The 18,664-nt window shown below is 51.0% G+C and overlaps 1 long non-coding RNA gene across 1 annotated transcript; it reads left to right on the plus strand.

The window, feature by feature from the left end:
* The first annotated feature begins 5,029 nt into the window (after positions 1-5,029).
* Positions 5,030-16,618, plus strand: LOC140844020 (uncharacterized). The gene is made up of 3 exons (XR_012122092.1): positions 5,030-5,470; positions 6,260-6,367; positions 16,135-16,618. It is a non-coding gene; the product is annotated as an uncharacterized lncRNA (long non-coding RNA).
* Positions 16,619-18,664: the final 2,046 nt, after the last annotated feature.

The following is an 18,664-nucleotide window of genomic DNA, read 5'->3' on the forward strand; positions in this document are numbered from 1 at the left end:
GAATTCTCCCTGCCTGTCGGAGAGGCATGGTGTTCGTGGCACTTTCTTATCTCAGCCAGTCCACGAACAGATTTGGTGCCTCCTGTGTGCAGGGGCTGGAGGATTTTTAAAAGGGGCTATGAAATTACTTGCTAGGGCTACCATAACAAAGCATCATAGGCTGGATGGCTTAAACACAGAGATGTATTTTCTCACAGTCCTGGAGGCAAGGAGACTGAGAACAAGGGCTTCTGCGGGGTTGGGTTCTTGTGAAACCTCTCTCCCTGGCCTGCACACAGCCACCTTCTCGCCGTGTCCTCACGGGGTCTTCCTTCTGTGTCTGTGTCCTAAGCTCCTATTCTTATAAGGGCACTAATCACATTGGGTTAGGGCCCACCCTGATGGTCTCATTTTAACTTAATTACCTCCTAAAGACTATCTCCAGATTCAAATCACATTAGGACTTTAACAGATGCATTTGGAGGGACAAAAGTGAGCTGATAAGAGGCTTTGATTTCAAGAAGTCATTCTCCCATGACAATGCCTTCATCTTTGCTGGTGACCTGAGGTTGGCACCTGAGAGGAGCTGGGTGGGGATACATGTCCTGCACTACTGTAGACCTTCTAAGTCAGGGTGATTCCGTGGAAGGAGCACTGAGCTGTCAGATCCAGATTCACATTTTGCCTCCTTTACTTACTAATTGAGCGGTGCAGCCCAAGTTACAAAACCACTGAAGCCTCAGTTTCCTCATCAGTATCATGAGGACAATACTACCTGCCTCACAGGGAAGTGTTTTTTTTTGCAAAGATCTAAAAAAATTATATGTGGAAAACACAGCACATGTCCAGGGACATAGCAGGCATTCATGAAACGGGAGTTCCTTTGCCAGGCATGTTTCCTGCAGCATTTCCTCTTCTGGGGAACTAAGGAGGCATTCCGACCATTCTCTGGGGGAGAGCGGTTCCAGGAAACGTAAGAAACTTGGGCACAAGGTTAGGATGCCAGGTTCCTCGGTCAGTCCAGGGCTGCAATGCTTGATGCTGTACTCAACATCTCAGGCTCAGACCAGAAGAAGCCTGGGTCACCTTGCCCAGTGGTGTGGACAGGCTGGCTCACCAACTCTCCATCCTGCGCGTGGTCTCCCGGCTCCTCCACCTGTCACTGCCTTGGGAAAGGTTGTACCCTGAAGACAGCCAAGCTCCAGGACAGGAGGAGGGCAAAATGACCTGGAATTGAACCTCCCCAGGGGCACCCAGAGCTGGCATCTCTGAGAGTGTGTAGTATAGGAAAGAGAGGAGGTGGGGAGGGTGACCACAGGGTCCTGGCTGAGTCCAGCTGTGGAAGGCTGATCTGACAGAGAAAACAAATTGAAAGCCTGGCAAAGCCCCCCTGGTTGGAGGAGAGCCTCACAAGTCCAGAGGAATAGGTGCTGAACTAGTCAGAGGACCTGGGTTCCAATCCAACTCACTGTTTCCTGGTGGTGGGACATTAGTAGCTCACGTGACCTCTCTGAGCTTCCGTTCCCCCGGAAGGGACAAATAGGATAACGTGTTACACAAAGGTGAGCTCATGTTTTATTAATAAGTCCAAAAGGTACCCTGCTGGCCTCCCTTCTCTGGGCTTCCACATCATCTCAGCTGCTTAGGAACAAAGGGGGAAATTCTTGCTCTGCTTCCGGTTTCCTTAAACTGCCAGCATTCTACACACACACACCTGTGTGTGTGCACACATGGACATGCATGCACACACAGACATACACACACATGCACGCACATACACATGCACACACACACATACACATGCACACATGCGTGCACACACACACACACACACACCACTTTGTAGCAGATTAAGGATGCCTCCATCAAAAAGAGTAGCATTTCCAGCTTTGGAGTGAGAGGGTGGGGGGCTCACTCTGGGCCACGTCGCCTCCTCCGTTTAGTCCCACCCCCACCCCGGAGTCCTACCCTCTCCCCCACCCTCCCTGAATTACTCAGACACCTGGAAACATGACTGATGACTTCGGGATGAGTAAGAGGCCCATGAGCGTCATGGCCCGCCTGGGAGGGTAAATGAGTTCAGTGGTTCCTTGAGCAGGGCCACTTAGGCATGTGCCAGGAATCTGGGCTGGGGGAGGAGGCCACAGGACCCTAGAGAGGAACTAGGCTTTTTTTAGCCTGAGCTAGAAGTCATTTGACCTAGTGCTCCCTCCTCTACCCCTGAGAGACGCTGGCCTTCTCAGCTGGGGTGACAGCCCCGACACCTTACTGGGCTGCACAGGCAGTGGGTGCAGAGGTGGTCACTGAGCTCTAGGACACTGGGTTCCTCTGACCCAAGCACCCCTGGCCTCACCCTGGCACAGCCAGGCCTCACTTGGCAGCCCAGCCCCAGCAGCTTTGAAAGGGCCCTAATCCAGGGCCCATCCTGTGGGGTGCGTGCGTGCAGTGGGTGCCTGCGTTTACGCTCTCCTACAAGCCCTAATCCATAGTGGCAGTCAAGCATATATTTTTGGTCAGTTTTCCATGTGTCCCATTTCTGAACACTTGATGGAAATGGAATCATGGCAAAGAGATGTATTAATTCAATGCATTTGGAATATCTATTATCTATTTTACTTTCTTGGAGTTCAGGTGTAAGCTGAACATGCTAATATAAGCAAAACAAAATGCAAACTAGACCATCCTGGCCCTTAATAAATAGGGCTGAAGCATCGGTTTCCCCATACCTAAAATGGGTGTAGGCAGGACATGGATGGCATGAAAAATAATGCCAGGACTGTGAAGTATGATGCAGCCCCACCTCAATGTTCTCTGCAACCAGGACAAGACAGTGTCCTCCCTCTGATCCTCAGCTCCGCAGACAGTCTGTTCCATGTGGGAAATGGGGCTCCCCCCTAAACCCCAAGCTTTGCTCCATAAGGATTTTGAGGTGTTGCTTGGTACCCACCATGATGTCCTTTGACTTGCTCAAGACAAGAGCGATGTATTCAATGGAAGGACTTTATTAAAGAGAAAAGTTAAGAATGAAGGAAGTAGAACTCAGGAGAACAGATGCGGATGGCTTGTTTGCTGGCATTCTGAGATCCGCAGCTCAGAAGCTGTCACATAAGTGAGGCAGACGAACAGACTGGCCAGGGAATCCCCTGAGTCCCCCCTGCCAGCCCCGCTCCCATCCGAAGGGAGGGTCCTCTCCCCCATGATCACTCTTCATTAACATTGGGCTTAGCTGTCTAAATGTAGTTTGTTAGGAGCTCCATATAAAGCCAGAATAAACCTTAAGCAATCAGCTCAGGTGTTTAGGAAATATTACTTTCTTTCCTGTAGCTCAGCTGTCACACCTTGCCACCAGAGCGGCAGAACATTAATCACAGTCAATTCATGATCCCCCTCCCCCTTTCTTAGTGTCAGGACTGATTTTCTAGAGGTTTACAGAGAGCCAAGGCCCTGGGGTGACTTTCCTTAGAGCCACCTGTCCTTGCTTCTGCTGAGATGACCATCATTCTGACCCACAGCCCCTTCAGGGCACAGCTCTCCCCAGGCCTCCGTGAGGGTCCAGGATTCATTCTGCTGCTCCCTGGCCATCAGAGAAAGGGGGAGTCTCTGCTAGGCTGCCACCTGCCCCCCTGAGGTCTCAATAGCTCCTGAGAGCCTGACCTCAGACATAGGGGTACACAGTTGCTCTAATTCCTGCTACCCAGCCTAGGGGATTTTTATCTAGTCTTAGAAGTGTTCTATTGACTGGAAGTGGAGCAAGGAGCTGATCTTTGTCATGATATTTTCCCCGAACTTCATGTCTGTATTCTCCTAAGGACTTGGGTTTTCAAAACCAAACCAGAAAGGCCCCCCTATTTTTCTGCCCTGCATCTTGGGACTGTGCTCACTTTCCCTTGGCAATCATCTCAGAACTGCTTCAGTGGTAAAAAGGGCAAAGGATAAACACTGAGGGGAATGGCTTGTTATTCCAAAACTTGCTACTCGATGGAGGATTTTCACTACCTTATTTAGTACTTGCTGTAAAGCTACAGTAATCAAAACAGCGCCGTATTGGTATAAGAATAAACAATGGGATCAAAGGAACAGAGTCCAGAAGTAGACCCACACACATGCAGCTGTGTTTAATGGGTGTAGAGCTTCAGTTTTGCAAGATGAAAAATTCTGGAGATCAGTTTTACCACAGTGAGAATATACTTAACACTACTAGAGGTGTTATTAATTGCAAAGATCTAAAACACTAATCTGTACTCTTAAAAATCATTAAGATGGTAAATTCTATGTGCATTTTACCACAATTAAAACAAACAAAATATGCCACCATGTACAAACTAACAAAACTTTTTCATGAGGATTCAAACACAAATAACTCAATTTCTTAATATATGTCATTTCTTGAAATAGAAGAGGCAAGGGAAATCATATGTTACGTATATTTTACCACAATACAATATAAAACAAAATAAACATGCAAGTACTGCCGTGGTCCTGTTCTCAGGGCACTCGTGCCCTGGCTCTGACTATTGGCAGTTAGTGTCTCTTAGCAGGGTCCTGACCTTCCCTGTCATACCACCGCTCGTTTTGAAGGGGAGAAGTTCTCAAATGCTAACATGGCTTGTGCTACTGGGAGAAAATTTCCAAGATGACTTCCCAATGAATCACACCCTGAAGAGTCTGGTTTCTTGTGTCCCCATGTTGGGTCTTTCCACCCTGGCTTCCCCCCACTCCTTGGACCCAGACACCACCTTACACAGTCAATGAGTGCTGGTCAAGGTGGTGGGGCCCCTCCCACACACCCCCTCTCTGGGTCCTGAAGACCTGGCAGAGTGGAAGGGCTAGGCTGTGGGGACCCTGAGCCCTGAAGCCCTTTGGTCTGTGCTTGCCATGTGAGCCTCCCCGACAAGGACGCTGGGCCTGGCCTGGCCTCGTCCTGCATGTCCAGCTATCCTGCCCACCATCTTGCTTACTTTGTAGACATGTAGGAGAAAATGGATTTGGAGGAGGAGGTCTTGAATTTTCCACAGATTGATCTCACTCTCTACTTCAGCTGTTGTTATGCCTGTGCACTCAGCCTGCATCTTCTCTGCCCACCCCAGCCCAGGGTCACGGTGGTGACTTGCTAGGCAGTGGGTGTGGGAGGTGGTGCTGATGGCAGTGAGCACCAATGTGGAGATGAAGGCCTCTCTCTACGCTGCCTGCTCCAGGATGAGGAATGTTGTAGATCCTTTAAACTGCAGTCTCTGCCCAGCTTGGCTCCTCAGAACACAGGGATGGAGATGGAAGTGCAGGGGACCTCTCACATGAACCCATTTTCTGAGAGCCTGGCCCCACAGGTCCTGTCCAGCCAGTTCCCTGGAAGTTTGCACATACAAGGAGAAGAAGGCTCTGTGCAGCAGAGAACGTGAGAGGGGTGTGAATTCCCGGCCCTGGGAGGCCTCTGCCCACTAGCCTGGACTCCGCAGATAACACCTGTGTGGCCTTCATCGAGCCTGTTCAAAAAGTAGGTTGAGGGGCTAGCTCAGGGCTCTCTACACTGAGTTCCTCAGCACTGGCTGGGACTCAGCTCTGGCTCTGCGGGTCCAGGAACCAGACTGGGGCCGAGCTGGGGGCCCGGTGAGGGCCCCACCCCTCAGGCGGCTGACATCTGAGCCTGCTGCATGCTGAGGGGTGATGTGGGCGGTGGAATGAGGGTGGCAGCAGCTGTCGGCCCAGGGGGGAGGATGGCAGACAGAAAGGGCATCGCTGAGAAGTGGCCAGTCATGAGTCACGCTGTTCATTAACTCAGGCTAATTAACAGATGAGCATGATGACCACGGTGCTGGGCGATCTGTGACCGCCCTGGTTTTCACAGTCCCCGTAATCTCTGCTGGTTAGGCCCTTACCTCCTCATCGGTCCTAAAAGTGTCCTGGGCCTGCATGTTCTGGGGGGCACTCACAGACCTTCCTGGCCTTTGGAGGGGACTGTTGCCCTGCAGAAAGGGAAAAGAGAGCTGGCGTTTATTAAACATCCCCTATGCACCAGGTCTGTGTTAAAGTTTTCATAAAGGTTTTATCATCTGGTCCTTACAATACCCTGAGAGGTGGGAGGCATCATTCCAGTTTTGTAGAGGGGAACATCAAGGCTCAGAGTGGGGGTGGACTTGCCCAGGTTCTGTTAAATTAGGCACAGCCACTGCCCCTTACCTCGCTGCCTTCCTCACAGTCTAGCACTGTCTCACTTGTAAGACTGAAGATACTCCTAAGCTTTCTCCTCTGACCCCCCACTTACGGCTGTCATCTGCCCCAACAGTGAACCTCCTGGTCTTCCCAACAAACCACTTCCTTTGCCCCGAAATGGAAACTCCCTCCACCAAGACAGCTTTTAAGGGCTTGGCTGAAGAAATCTTCCCAGGAGAGGGTAGGTGGGATTTTAATTTTTCTGAAATAAATTTGAAAAGTAGAGGCAGGAATAGCAATTACAGCATATGGCAGAGGAAGAGGAAAGAATGAGCTTAGCATGTCCTAGAGCCCTGTGCCTGGAGCGCAGAGACTGAGATGGGTTGGCAGACAGGGAAGAGGTCTGCTGAAGCCAAGATGGTGAGTGGTGTCAGGTGGGTAGATCGACAGGGTCTGGGGCTCAGAAGGGAGATCTGGGCTAACAGATGGGAAGTCGTGCTGATGAAAACTCTCCCAAGGATCACTTGCTCCTTCTGGATCCACAGCAAAGTGCAGAACCGTTCAGTGAAGGACATGGCTGAGTGAACTTCAGCCAATGGCCCACAGTGGCCTGGGCACTTAAGATGCTGGAAAGAGATTCTACAGGAACAGCCTCTATCCCGGGCAGACTGGTGATTCCAGATTCTCAGTCTGTGGTGCAGCCCCAATGTACCCACCTGAGGTTCGGGAACACATGCTTACCATCGCAGTTTTCTTCTCAGGACCCCCTTGGCCTCCTTGTCTCCATGGCTTTCCCATCAAGGTCTTTGAGTCCAGCTCAGTTTCCAACTGGAAACCTCCCAGCGGACTGGATACAAGGCCCCAGGTGCACATGGAACACCAGCAATGGTCTCCACAGAGCTCCTCCCACAAACCAGCCCGACTGACTCCTGCTGAAGGGCAGGAGACCGTCTTGGGGAAAATGGAGAATGGTCCCCCAGGACGCCTAGTGGTAAATGGAAAGCACCTTGCACCCACCTGGTCATTACTTGGAGGATTGATTTGGTCCCAGACTCCATGAGCTGCCTGACATCATAGATCACAACCCTAAATGTGAAAAACATCAGGCCAGGACCCCATCCTCTGGTGAGAGTGACAGGAAAGGACAGCAGGCTGAGCTGTTGGAGAGCAGAGAGCAGGAAGCTCACCCTGCAGGCAAGGAGGGTGGCCACGGTGTGCGGCCCACCTGCCCTTGGTTCCCCAATGATTACAGAAGGCTCCTCCCTTCGAAAATCATGGGGAAGGGGTGAACTGAAAGAGACAAGAACCCAGTTACAGTTTGGGCATTCTATCCTCTTTGTAACTGGTGCAAATCTTACAGATTTACATCAGCTTTCCTAATACAATAGATTTGGGGGTTGAAAAAGTGTTCGTATGATATCTTTTAAATATTCAGAAATATTCCTCACTCTTACCACTGACGGTGAGTACTTTTTTATTTAAATAAACACTTGGCAAGGATGCTCCTCAGTGCAGGTGACTGTTGTGCAAGCCACCCACCCACTGGCCTTGGGTGGGGACCTGCCCACAGCTGTCACTCTGCTCCTAACAACTCCTGGGGGCACACCCTCTTATTAGGCCCCGCCACGCCCAGCCGCCCAGACTCCCGGTTGAACCAGAATGCCCGGAGTGGGCGGTGGCGCCCTGAACCCTGAACAATGGGCTAGGGAGGAGTTAATCCAGGCCCCAGGGAGCTGGGTGCTGGGCCTCAGGAGCCCCCTCAGCCATGCCTAGGACAGGCCTATGGGTCCCGAATACTGGCCTGCTCCCATGTCTCCCTGGCAGCTGGGGAGCAGGGGCCCCCAGATGGAGCCAGGCAGAGCTCTAGGCAGTAAAATCAGACGTGTGTTTAGAGGCTGCCTCCTCAGCGGAGGGCTGAGCCTGCAGACATTATCTCACTCCTGCTCAATGTCCCCGGGCAGGTAAGGGATGGGACTTGTTCCTGCTTTATAGCTGGGGAGCCCAAGCAAAGAGGATGGGCAGGCAGAGAGAGGAGCAGCAGGCACAGCTCAGCACCTGCCTGGCATCTGGCCACGGCTGGGCAAACGCCCCTGCCAGCCTTGCTGCTGCTCCCTGGGATGGGGGTGACCAACTTGGGGTGAGAATGTGCCCCTGCTGAAACAGTTGCCTGCCCCCAGCCCCACCTCAGCCTACACCCCACTGGTGATCCAGACCTCACTCCCCTTCTGGGTGCTTTGCAGCTCTGCCACCCTCAGGGCACCGTGTGGCATGAGGAAGGATGGGGCAGCTCAGCGTGGCCCCACCTGGGCAGTCCATCTCACAGGTGCTTCTGCTAACTCAGGATAAACCGGATTGGGGTTAGGCAGGTGGTGACATGCTGCTATTTATGGAGGCTCCTGGCTATTCTGCTCCCGTGACACTGGGAGGAGGAGAGGGAGACGGCCATCTCTGCCCAGTCACGGGACTCCGGCCTCCAGAGAGCCACAGTGGAGTCATGGGCTGAAGGCTGTAGGCACAGAATCTTCAGAGAGCCAAGGAGCTGCCAGGAAAGAGCCCTGGCTTGGGACACAGGAGACTCCAGTAGGGCAAGCCCAGCCTAGCTCCCCCATGGGCTGGGGTGGCCTTCCACCCCCACGCCTCACCTGTGCAAGGCGGGCATTGGGTTAGAGAAGACCTCTCACCTCATACTTCCTCCACTGTTGTAAGGCTGGGTTCCCCAGCTCCTACCTCTTCTATAATAAAACCTGCTCTAACTGGGGGCTGGAGTCCACCTCTGTCTAAATGAAAGGCTGGGTAGGGAGTGATGGTGGGTGTGATGGCATAGGCTGAGCAGAGGCAGATCTGGGTGGGCAGCCCTGGGCTCTCCTGAGAAGAGCAGAGAACCAGCTCAAATCCAGGGGTCCTACCTTGTACCTCACCGGCCCCCACCCCCCATAAACACCTGACCTCGTGTGGCTTACCCACTCTCTCTGAGTCTCCAAAGCCACAGCTAAGGTATTTGGGCCCAAGCCTTCCCCTGGAGACGTGGGCACTGAGACCCTGTGGGGGTCATGCAGGATTGGGGGCTGTGAGCCCCACAGTGGGGAGCCCCTCAGGGCACCAAGAACCAGCCAAGTCCTCTTAAAACCAACTCTGCTCCAGACGTTCACCACCAGGAAGGCCCAGACCAAAGCAGCTCTGAGCCCTGTAAGCCACCCCCCTACTTACCACTTGAATTAATTATTTGTAGAGCATGTTTTGGTTAATAGAGCATTTTCCCATATGTGATGTCATTTGGTCCCCACAACAACACAATAAGAGATTTCCCCATTTTATAGAGGAGAAAACCAAAGCTCAGAGTTTAAGCAACTTGCTTAACAATCTCAGTCAGGAAGTGGTAAAGTTAGGACTAGGCGCCTCGTGGCCACATCCAAGGTCAGTACTCTCTCTAGGACACTATTTCCCTCCCTCCAGGCCTTAGGGACCCAGAAACACTCGAGCAGGATTCAGACAGTGGGCTGAGACCCTCCCAGCCATACTGTTGCCCTGGTCCCATGTGCGGGCCCATCACAGAGAAGGATGGTGCAGCAGAGCCACTAGGGTGTAGGCCTGAAAGTCAGGGCACCCCTTCCTTGAGGTTCAAAGGGCTGGATTTCCTTCTTCCTGCTAAACTCATGATATTCTGTTAAAGGAACAGACTCATTAGCTGCCCTCAAATCTATGAAAAGCCATGAGGAGCAGCGAATGGCCATCTTCTTTGGGCACCGTGGATGGAAGGAGCAGGGGAAGCAGGTGCACACAGTGTAAGGAAGGGCCGGAGGAAGGATGAACCCTCCAGCTGTGCCCAGATGTTACCGGCTGCTTTGCCATAAGCTCCCCACCTCAGGAGGAGCTCAAGCAAACACTGGGTCACCATTCCGCCCTGGGAATATCATACAGGAAATCCAACCTCTAGAATGCTGAGTGCAAAGAATGGACTGCATGGTTTTCTCACTTCATAGCAAAAGCCTACAATGAAGTGGGAAATATTTCAGCTCCTACTCCTGCACTGGGCTGCCCTCCGTGAGCACCTACCAGATCCATACTGAGTTGCTGCTGAGTGCCTCCTGCTGTCACAGACTGGGATGGAGTGGAGGGAAGGGGGTCAAGAAGCAGGGATGCTGGGGGGCGTAGCCCCCCAACTGCAGCCAGCTGAGGGTCTGAGGCGGGAAGTTCCTTCTGCAGCCCCATGCTCTGAGGGCTGAGTGCTTTGAGACCATGACTATTTGTCATCCCGGAGAGGTAAATTGAGCATTCCCACTGATTTAGGCCGCCAGCCAGAGACCTGCCCGGGCCTCCAGGGCAGCTGTCCCCTTTGCCACAGTGACTTGAGAAGCTGGTGGACCAGATCAAGGCAGGCCCCCGCTTCAGCAGGGGGTGTGGACCAGCTACCTGCATCCGGGAGATGGCTGAGTTTCTGGCCTTCCCTTTTTGGAAGCTGCCCTGGATCTTTCATATCAAGTAAGAGCTCTCTTGGGACACCTGAGTACCTGGAATCTGGAACTGCAGGGAAAGGATCTGACACTAGCATCCCATTTGCACAATCCCTGGGACAAAATATCTGCCACAAATCCCTGAGGGTTAGGAGAAACCAGACTATCCCCCTCCTCTAGAAAGTCCCTCAGGATTGTGCTCAGTTGGTGAATAGAGGGTGGTACTTTCCCTCCCCCACCCACCCCTCAAGGCCACCCACCTCCAGCTTGGGTTTTGGTTTTCCCCGGGAGGCACTCACTGCCAACCTGGGGAGGTGGGCGCATGACCAGACTTCAGGCTGGGCCCAGCCCAGCCCATATTCTCTTAGGCATCCTGGGGCCTGTACCACCCATTCCTTCAACCAGTCAGTGCTTACTGACCATCCATGCACCTTCAAACCAAAAAAAATGGACAGTTAACCTCTACAGTTAGTTACAGCTCTGTAGGTCCAAAACCTCATTGGGCTACAATCAAGGTCTGCAGGACTGCATTCCTTCTGGAAGCTCCAGGAAGAGCCAGTTTCTCTGCCTTTCCCAGCTTCCAGGGACTAGCTGCATTCTTTGGCTGTGGCCCTTTCCTTCTTCTTTACAGCAGCAGCAGAGCATCTTCAAGACTATCTTTCTCTGACCCTCCTGCCTCCCTATTATAAAGACCGTTACAGTTCCATCAGCGCCACATGATGATTCAAGATGATCTTCTCATCTCATCTCAAGATCCTTAACTGAATCACGTCTGCAAAGTCCATTTTGCCAAATAAGGACACACATTCACAGATTTGGGGGATTAGGACATGTATATTTTTGGGAGAAGGGGCATTGTTCTGCTGACCACACACAACATCTATTATGAACAGAAAAAAGCAAGCCATGGAATGGTGCAGAAAAGTTCATCTCATTTACATAAAAGGATACTAAACCAGCTTACACAGAGAGAAAGAAATTCACAAAACTATTAACCACGGTATTTTTCTTGGGAGGGAGTTAGTGCTTATACTTTTTGAGTATAGTCTTAATTTTTTTTACAGTATGCTCATATACATGAATTATTTCTGTAACTTAAAACAATTTTTTTTTAAGTAATGCAAGGAGAACAAGAACAGAAGTGGACCCACCCTTATGGAGCTTGTTCTAGGGACATCAAACAGATCAACAGCATTGAGGGCTCTTGGCAAGTGTTCCAGAAGTTTGAGCAGAGAGCCCTGTGGCAGCTGGGTGGGGGCCCCTCGCTGCCTGAAGTGGGCTTCTGCTGGCTTCCAAAGGATAAGGAGTTTCCTAGGTAGAGGGGAGGGAGGGGCCTGTTACTTTATCTGATAGAAACAGGCCTAAAGGGGCAGGACTCAGCCAGGCCGGGAGAGGTGACAGGCAAAGGCAAGAGGGGCCCGCAGTGCTCGAGCACCTACCTGCCGGGCCCTGTGCTGAGTAGTGTTGTAGGCATTTCCTTATTAGATGTAAGTAAACTGAGGCAGTGTGTTTTGATGGAAAGAAAGATGGTCTGGACTAGATGAGAAAGGGCATGAGAGAAGGTGGCCTGGGGCTTGGGGCAGCGTCTGCTACTGGAGCAGCTGATGCAGACGAGGAGGGGTGATGAGGGAGGCAGGTAGGGATAGAGCTGGAGGAAATACCTCCCCTCACCCCACCCCACTTCTGGGCCTCTCCCAGCCCCATGTATAGGATATGCTCAGCCCCAAGCATGTGCCAGTTGTGGGACAAGGCCTCACGCAGCCTCACCTTGGGCTGAGGGAGCTTCCAGGCCTGACCTGGACCTGCTCCCACCAGGTCTCCACGTGGTACCCAAGGCAGCTGGCCATGGACCTGGCTCAGGTAGTACCAGCAACAAGGTGACCACACTGAGCCATTTCTCTTAGTCCACTGGGGCTTCTATAGCAAAATTCCACAGACTGGGTGGTTTTTAACCATAGAATTTATTTCTCACAGTTCTGGAGGCTGCAAGTTCAAGATCAGGGTACCAGAATGGCCAAGTGAGGGTCCTCTTTGGGTTGCAGACAGCTGACTTCTCACTGTGTCTTCATCTGGTAGAAAGAGGGTGAAGGGCCTCTGTGAGGCCACTTTTATAAGGGCACTAATTCCGTTCATGACTTAATCAACTCCCGAAGGCCTCACTTCCTAATACTATCCCCTTGGGTGTTAGGCTTCGGCATATGAGTCTGGGAGGACACAGTCAGATCATAGCGCCCTTGAAGGGTTCCCAAGCTGGAGTGAGGCTGGGCCTGTAGGCGGCAGGGGGACTTCCACCTGTAGCCATCCACCCTGTGTGCTTGTCCTAGCTTGCAGACAGAGCACAGCCCTGTCTTGAGGCTGGAACTGCAGACATCACAGAAAGCACCTGCCAGTGACAAAGGGAGAGGTGGTGGGGTGAGTGGGACTAGATTGGAGGTAGCCAGCTCCAGTGTCCCAGTGGCACACTGGCCCAGATGATGAGCTAAATCTCCACTCTGCCAGTTTCAAGCTGTGTGGCATTGGACAAGTCACTTAACCTCTCTGGTTCTCAGTTTCCCCATCTCTAAAGTAGGGATAATGATAGTATCTGTCTCATAGGTCACTGTCTGTTAAATTAAATGCTGGGAACAGCTGGAACACAGGGGGCCTGCTTAAATACTAGTGGTCATTCCTGTGGACCCTCCATGGTTTTCCAGTTGGGTCTGGCAGGCGAGGGCCCCCTCAGAGTCTCCAAGCAACATATCCCTACTAGCCTCAAATAGCTACCTGTTCACCTGATCCTGGGGCCCATGGGGAGACAACAGGGCCATAGCACAGGGAAGGGGGAGACGAGCTGGCTAGGGTGTGATGGCTGTGGGGTGGGGCTCTGAGGTAGAAGAAGCCACGGCCCCTGAGGCAGGAGTAGGGGACACGAATTAGCAGGAGTTCCACAGTAGCAGAGACAGCAACAAGATCTGCCCAGGTCACTACATGCCTGGCTTTGGGATGTCAGTAACAGCTTACTGGAGTCAGAGCTCAGCTGTGTCTCACAGTGCCAATGTGTCTGTCCTCACCTCCAGGGCTGCTGTGAAATTGTCCAAATAGAATTATTTTTAGTTCATTTTAATTGTACAAAAGATCTGTTTGCCAGGCAGCACTTTTGAGAAGGAGGGGTGAGGTGTCACAAAGTCAGAGAAATATTGATGAGGCTGGCTGGTCCGCACAGGAGAGGTGGGGTTGGGGCATCCGGGTACCATACCATGAGCAGGCTAGGGGATTTGGAATGCCAACGAGGCTCCTGGAGCAGGAGAGGGGTGCAGATCCTCAGGGGCCAGCTATCTTCCTCATTTTCCATGAAGGGGGCGCAGAGCGCTTGTACAGAGAAGCTCAACAAAATCACTCTAGTTTGTAAATTAGTGGAAGAGCTGTGAAATAGTAGCAGGCTGTGGTTTTCTAATTCCATTGCAAATGGGGGTAATGGGCAGCCAATTAAGGTGGGAAATGCAGGCTATCAATTCATCCGATGGGTTAGAGATTCTCAGAAAAGGCCTGAGCAAGGCAGGCATAGAAATGATTGCAGGGGAAGCTCAGGCCTGACACAAGATAGCTGTGCAGCCTTGAACGACTTGCTTCCATGCTCTGAGGTTCCACCTCCCCGGTGTTGTAATAAGAAAGGAAGGCTGCATCGAGGCACCACTCATCACTATGCAGGGCTGACTACGTCTGAGTCATCTTACGTACATCATTTCACATAGCCCTGACAACTACCCTACAGAGCTGGTATTTGAAACTTTATTTTGCAGATAAGAAAATGGAAGTTCAGGGAAGTTAACTTGCCCAAGATCACTCAGCTAATGAGTGACCCGTGGGGATTTAAAACCTTGAAAGACTGCTAATCTCATGCTGGACCCCTCAGCTGGTACACCATCCTCCGCAGGAGAGCTCAAGAGGAGCCACCCAGGTTCCCTTGTGTTCAGGCCCTGCTCCTTTGGGCTGGACCCTGGGCTGGAGGTGCAGGGAATGGGCAGGGCTGGACTTGGCTGCCACCTGTGCCCTGGAGCACGTGGAGAGCAGGTGGACCCCTGGCACCTCCACAACCCACACACCCTCTCCTGTTCTCACAGGCCTGAGAAAGGCGATTGTCCTGAGTTTACCAAACTCTCCTTTCCAAGAGCTGGTTGCACATGTCATTTACACAACAACTTCCTACTCTTCCACTTAAGAAAATAATGACCTCTATGAGAGCCTCTGCAAAGGACCTTTGCACCCAGGACTCATTTCATCCTCTCAGCCACCCAGGCAGGGGATGTTATCATCATTGTTATTTTGATGGTCAACCAAGGCAGAAAGGTGGCCAAGAGCAGGTGCTGCAGAATCACTGGTAGCTCTTCAGGGACCGGCGGGGTGGCCTCGGACAAGTCACCCATCTATTGGAGCCTGAGCTTCCTCATCCACAAGCTGGGGAGGGGTGGAAGGTCTAGCCGTGGAGGAGATGTGCAATGCTCTGCGCTCTGCTGGTGCAGAGTAAGTGCTCACCAAAGACAGCTTTTGTTCTTGCTGGTCCCATTTTTTTAGTAGACTTTAATTTTTAGAACAGTTTAGGTTCACTGGAAAATTGGGCATTAAGTACAGAATTCTCATGGGCCCCATGGCCTCCAAATGTACCTCCTGCCCACCCCCCGACAGTCTCCTGCACCATCGATGTCCCCAACCAGAGCGGGATGTCTGTTCCATGAGCCGACACTGACACATTATCCAGAGTCCACAGTTTACATGGGGATCCACTCTTGGTGGTGTACATCCTGTGGGTTTGGACAAAATATATGCCATGTATCCACCATCATGATATCATACAGATGAGTCTCACTGCCCTAGAAGACCTGTGGGCTCCACTACTCATCACCCCTCCTCCCCAACCCTTGGCAGCCATTGAACTTTATACTATGTCCATAGCTTTGCCTTTTCCATAATGTCATGTAGATGGAATCATATAGTATGTAGCATTTCCAGATGGGCTTCTTTTATTTAGTAACATGCGGATTCCTCCACATTTTTCCGTGGATTGATTACTTATTTATTCTTAGCAATGAACTGTATTCTATTATCTAGATGTGCCATGGTTTACTTCTCCATCCACCTCCCTGGTTGCTTTCAAGTTTTGGCAATTGTGAATAAAGCTGCTATGAACATCCATGTGTTAGAACATCTATGTGCCATAAACTTGTGTGGACATAAGTTTTCAACTCTCCAGGGTAAATACCTAGGAGCCCCATTGTAGGTTCATAAACAGTATGTTTAGTTTTGTAAGGAACCGTCCAACTGTCTTCCAAAGCGGCTGTACTGTTTTGCATCCCCAGGAGCAGTGACTAGATTTTATTTTTATTCAGAAATGAAGAGTACGCTGCTTGGGATTACACAGGCATTAGCTGGCAGAGCAGGGACCCTGGCTTCCACACTTTGGGTGGTTTCCCTTTGACCACACTGTCAGCTAGACAAACCAGCCTCATGCCTTCACAAACACATTCACACTTACTCACCATTGCTTTTGAGATCTAACTCACTTCTGTTCTGCCCCATGCAGGAAAGCCCGCCATCTAGTTCCGGCCTCTGGGAAGAGTGCGATGCTCTTGCACAGTGCCTGGGGGGGCACACAGGGGCCAGGCGCCAGGTGCTCCAAGCTGACCTGTACCTGAAGAAGAGGTGGCGCTGGAAGGCCCTTTCTCCTGTCAGAGCAGACGCAGACAGCCCTGGAGTCCAAGGAATCACTGTGACTTCATCAGGGACTGGCAGAAGGAGAGAAATGACCTCCACACTCACCCCTCACTCAGCTCCAAGTCCTTCCTCCCCTCCCTCCTTCCCTTCCTTCTTTCCATCTTCCGTCCCTCCCTCCCTTCCTTCCTTTCTCTCTTATTGAGGTAAAATTTACCTAACAAAACTAAATATTTTTAAAATGTACAATTCCATGCATTCACAATGTTGTGCAACCAGTACCTCTACCCAGTTCTAAACATTTTCATCATCCCAAAAGAAAACCCCATCCCCAGTAAGCTATCACTCCCCCTTCCTCTTCCCAGGCCCGAGCAACCCCCAACCTGCCTTCTGTCTCTTTGGGTTTACCTATTGCAGTGATGGAATAAATACAGTCATACCGTATGTGACCTTTGTGTCTGGCTCCAAGCACATTTCTCAGACCACACTTTCTGTCACTCCCTGAGAGAGAAGGAGGAGGAGGGGGCTCTTCCTCTGCCTTTACCTCGGTCCCCTTCCCCTTGTCCACGTTGCCCTGTGCTCCCTGTTTGCAGCATCTGCGGCCTAGTTCACCCATTCTAAGCCATTTCCTATTTTAATTACCCTGAGCAGGGGACTCTGATGGTTCATAGATTTATTCAAGAAAGAGCTCATGGGCTAGCCAGGGAGACAGTCATTCCAAGCATGTGGTAAGGCAATGCCATGGGTTTTTCAGAGAGCTGGGATAATCCAGAGAAGAGACCCATAGCCCAGCCTCAAGGTGAGTGTGGTTGGGGAAGATAACCTAGAGACGGGGCTCTGTGTTGCTCACCCTGTTTCCTCAGCACTTAGCACAGTTTCTGGCACACAGAACAGGATGAATGAACAAGCCAATCAACCAATCAATGCGGTTCTCAGCTAAGAGCTGAAGGATGAATGAGTTATCTGTATCAGGAATCAGGCAGAACATATCTGAAGACTTGTAGGCAAAGGTTCAGCCCCTTTGATACAATGAAGGATATTTCAGCCTAGAAGAATATGGAAGGGAAGGAGGAAACAGGTGAGAGGCCACAGGGCTAGACCGTGCTGGGCCTTGGAGGCTGCCTGAAGAGCTCGACAGGAGAGAAAAGAGGAAGGGTTCAAGCAGATCTGCATTTTAGAAACTCATCTTTCTAATCTAGATTAAAGATGACAATGACCTAAGGATGTGCCAGGCAAACACAGCAGACATCATTCTTGCTCTCCCGCAGCTGATAATCCAGTGCGGAACAGAGGTACTTACTACATCATTTAAAATACTCAGTTACATAGTCCCAAGGGTGCAAGGTGCTCTGAGGCCTGCCATGGGTCAGGGGAATACTCCCCAAGACAGTGACCTTTAAACTGAAACCTGAGAAATTAACAGGAGCTGGTCAATTAAAGAGAGAGGCAAAAAGCTTTCCAGACTGCACTAAAGCTCTTAAGGCCCCGAGCAAAATGTGTTGAAAGAACCTAGAAAAGTCCAGTGTGGTGGTTGTGAAAAGTGTGAGACCAGCAGTTTAATCAGGTGAGGCTGCAGCATAGGCAGAGGTCAGACCCCAAGGAATCCTCTGACACATTTTGGACTTAACCTCAGCAAAATAGGAAGTCTTTAATGATGTGAAATGGATCCTATTTTGAAAAGTAGGATAACTGACATTTCCTTTCTGCATTTCTGTGCATTTGGCCTTCTTCCTAGCTGGTGTGTTTACCTGCTTGCCTTGGAAGTAGATTACCGAAGGGAAAAATGTGGAGAAGGAGGTATGTAACAGTTAGCTTCTGAATTCCAAAATAAGATTTTTCAGGCAGATAGCAGTCTTGAAAGACAGTCTTCATTAAGAAATAGGATACTCTGGCGGTTTTAACTTCCTCTTTAAATACCAAGAAGCAAGCCTGGCAGAATTGATCATAGAGCTTTACCCAAAGGCTAGAACAGAGGGGAAAGCCCTGATCTTCGATCTGGAGGATATTGGGGAAGAGACGAGGGGGAAAGCAGGGGTGGAAGGGAGTCAGGCGTGCATCATAACTGGCCATTTTCCAGTAGAAGTCCCAGGGCGTGAAGGTGTGTTAGAGGAAGGAAGGAGATGTAGCTCTTCTAGGCTCTGGGAGATTTGTTTACCTATCCGCCTGGAGGTCTTCACATCAAAGTAAACTTTGGTGTCGTTAGGCACAGGGAAGGTTTGAATTTAACCTTCCCAAGCCACGCTGGGTTCCCCTGCCGTGTTAAAATGATGGCTGACTAGATCTGTAGCTGTGGGTTTTGTATAAGAAGCTGCCCAGAAGCAGATAGATTTGAGAGCCTGCTAGGTCGTTTTTTTTTTTTAATGCATTGAACAGCAACAGAAAGTATTGACTAATGCCTGTCA

The sequence above is a fragment of the Manis javanica genome, chromosome 1, assembly GCF_040802235.1.
Source record: "Manis javanica isolate MJ-LG chromosome 1, MJ_LKY, whole genome shotgun sequence".
NCBI lineage: Eukaryota > Metazoa > Chordata > Mammalia > Pholidota > Manidae > Manis > Manis javanica.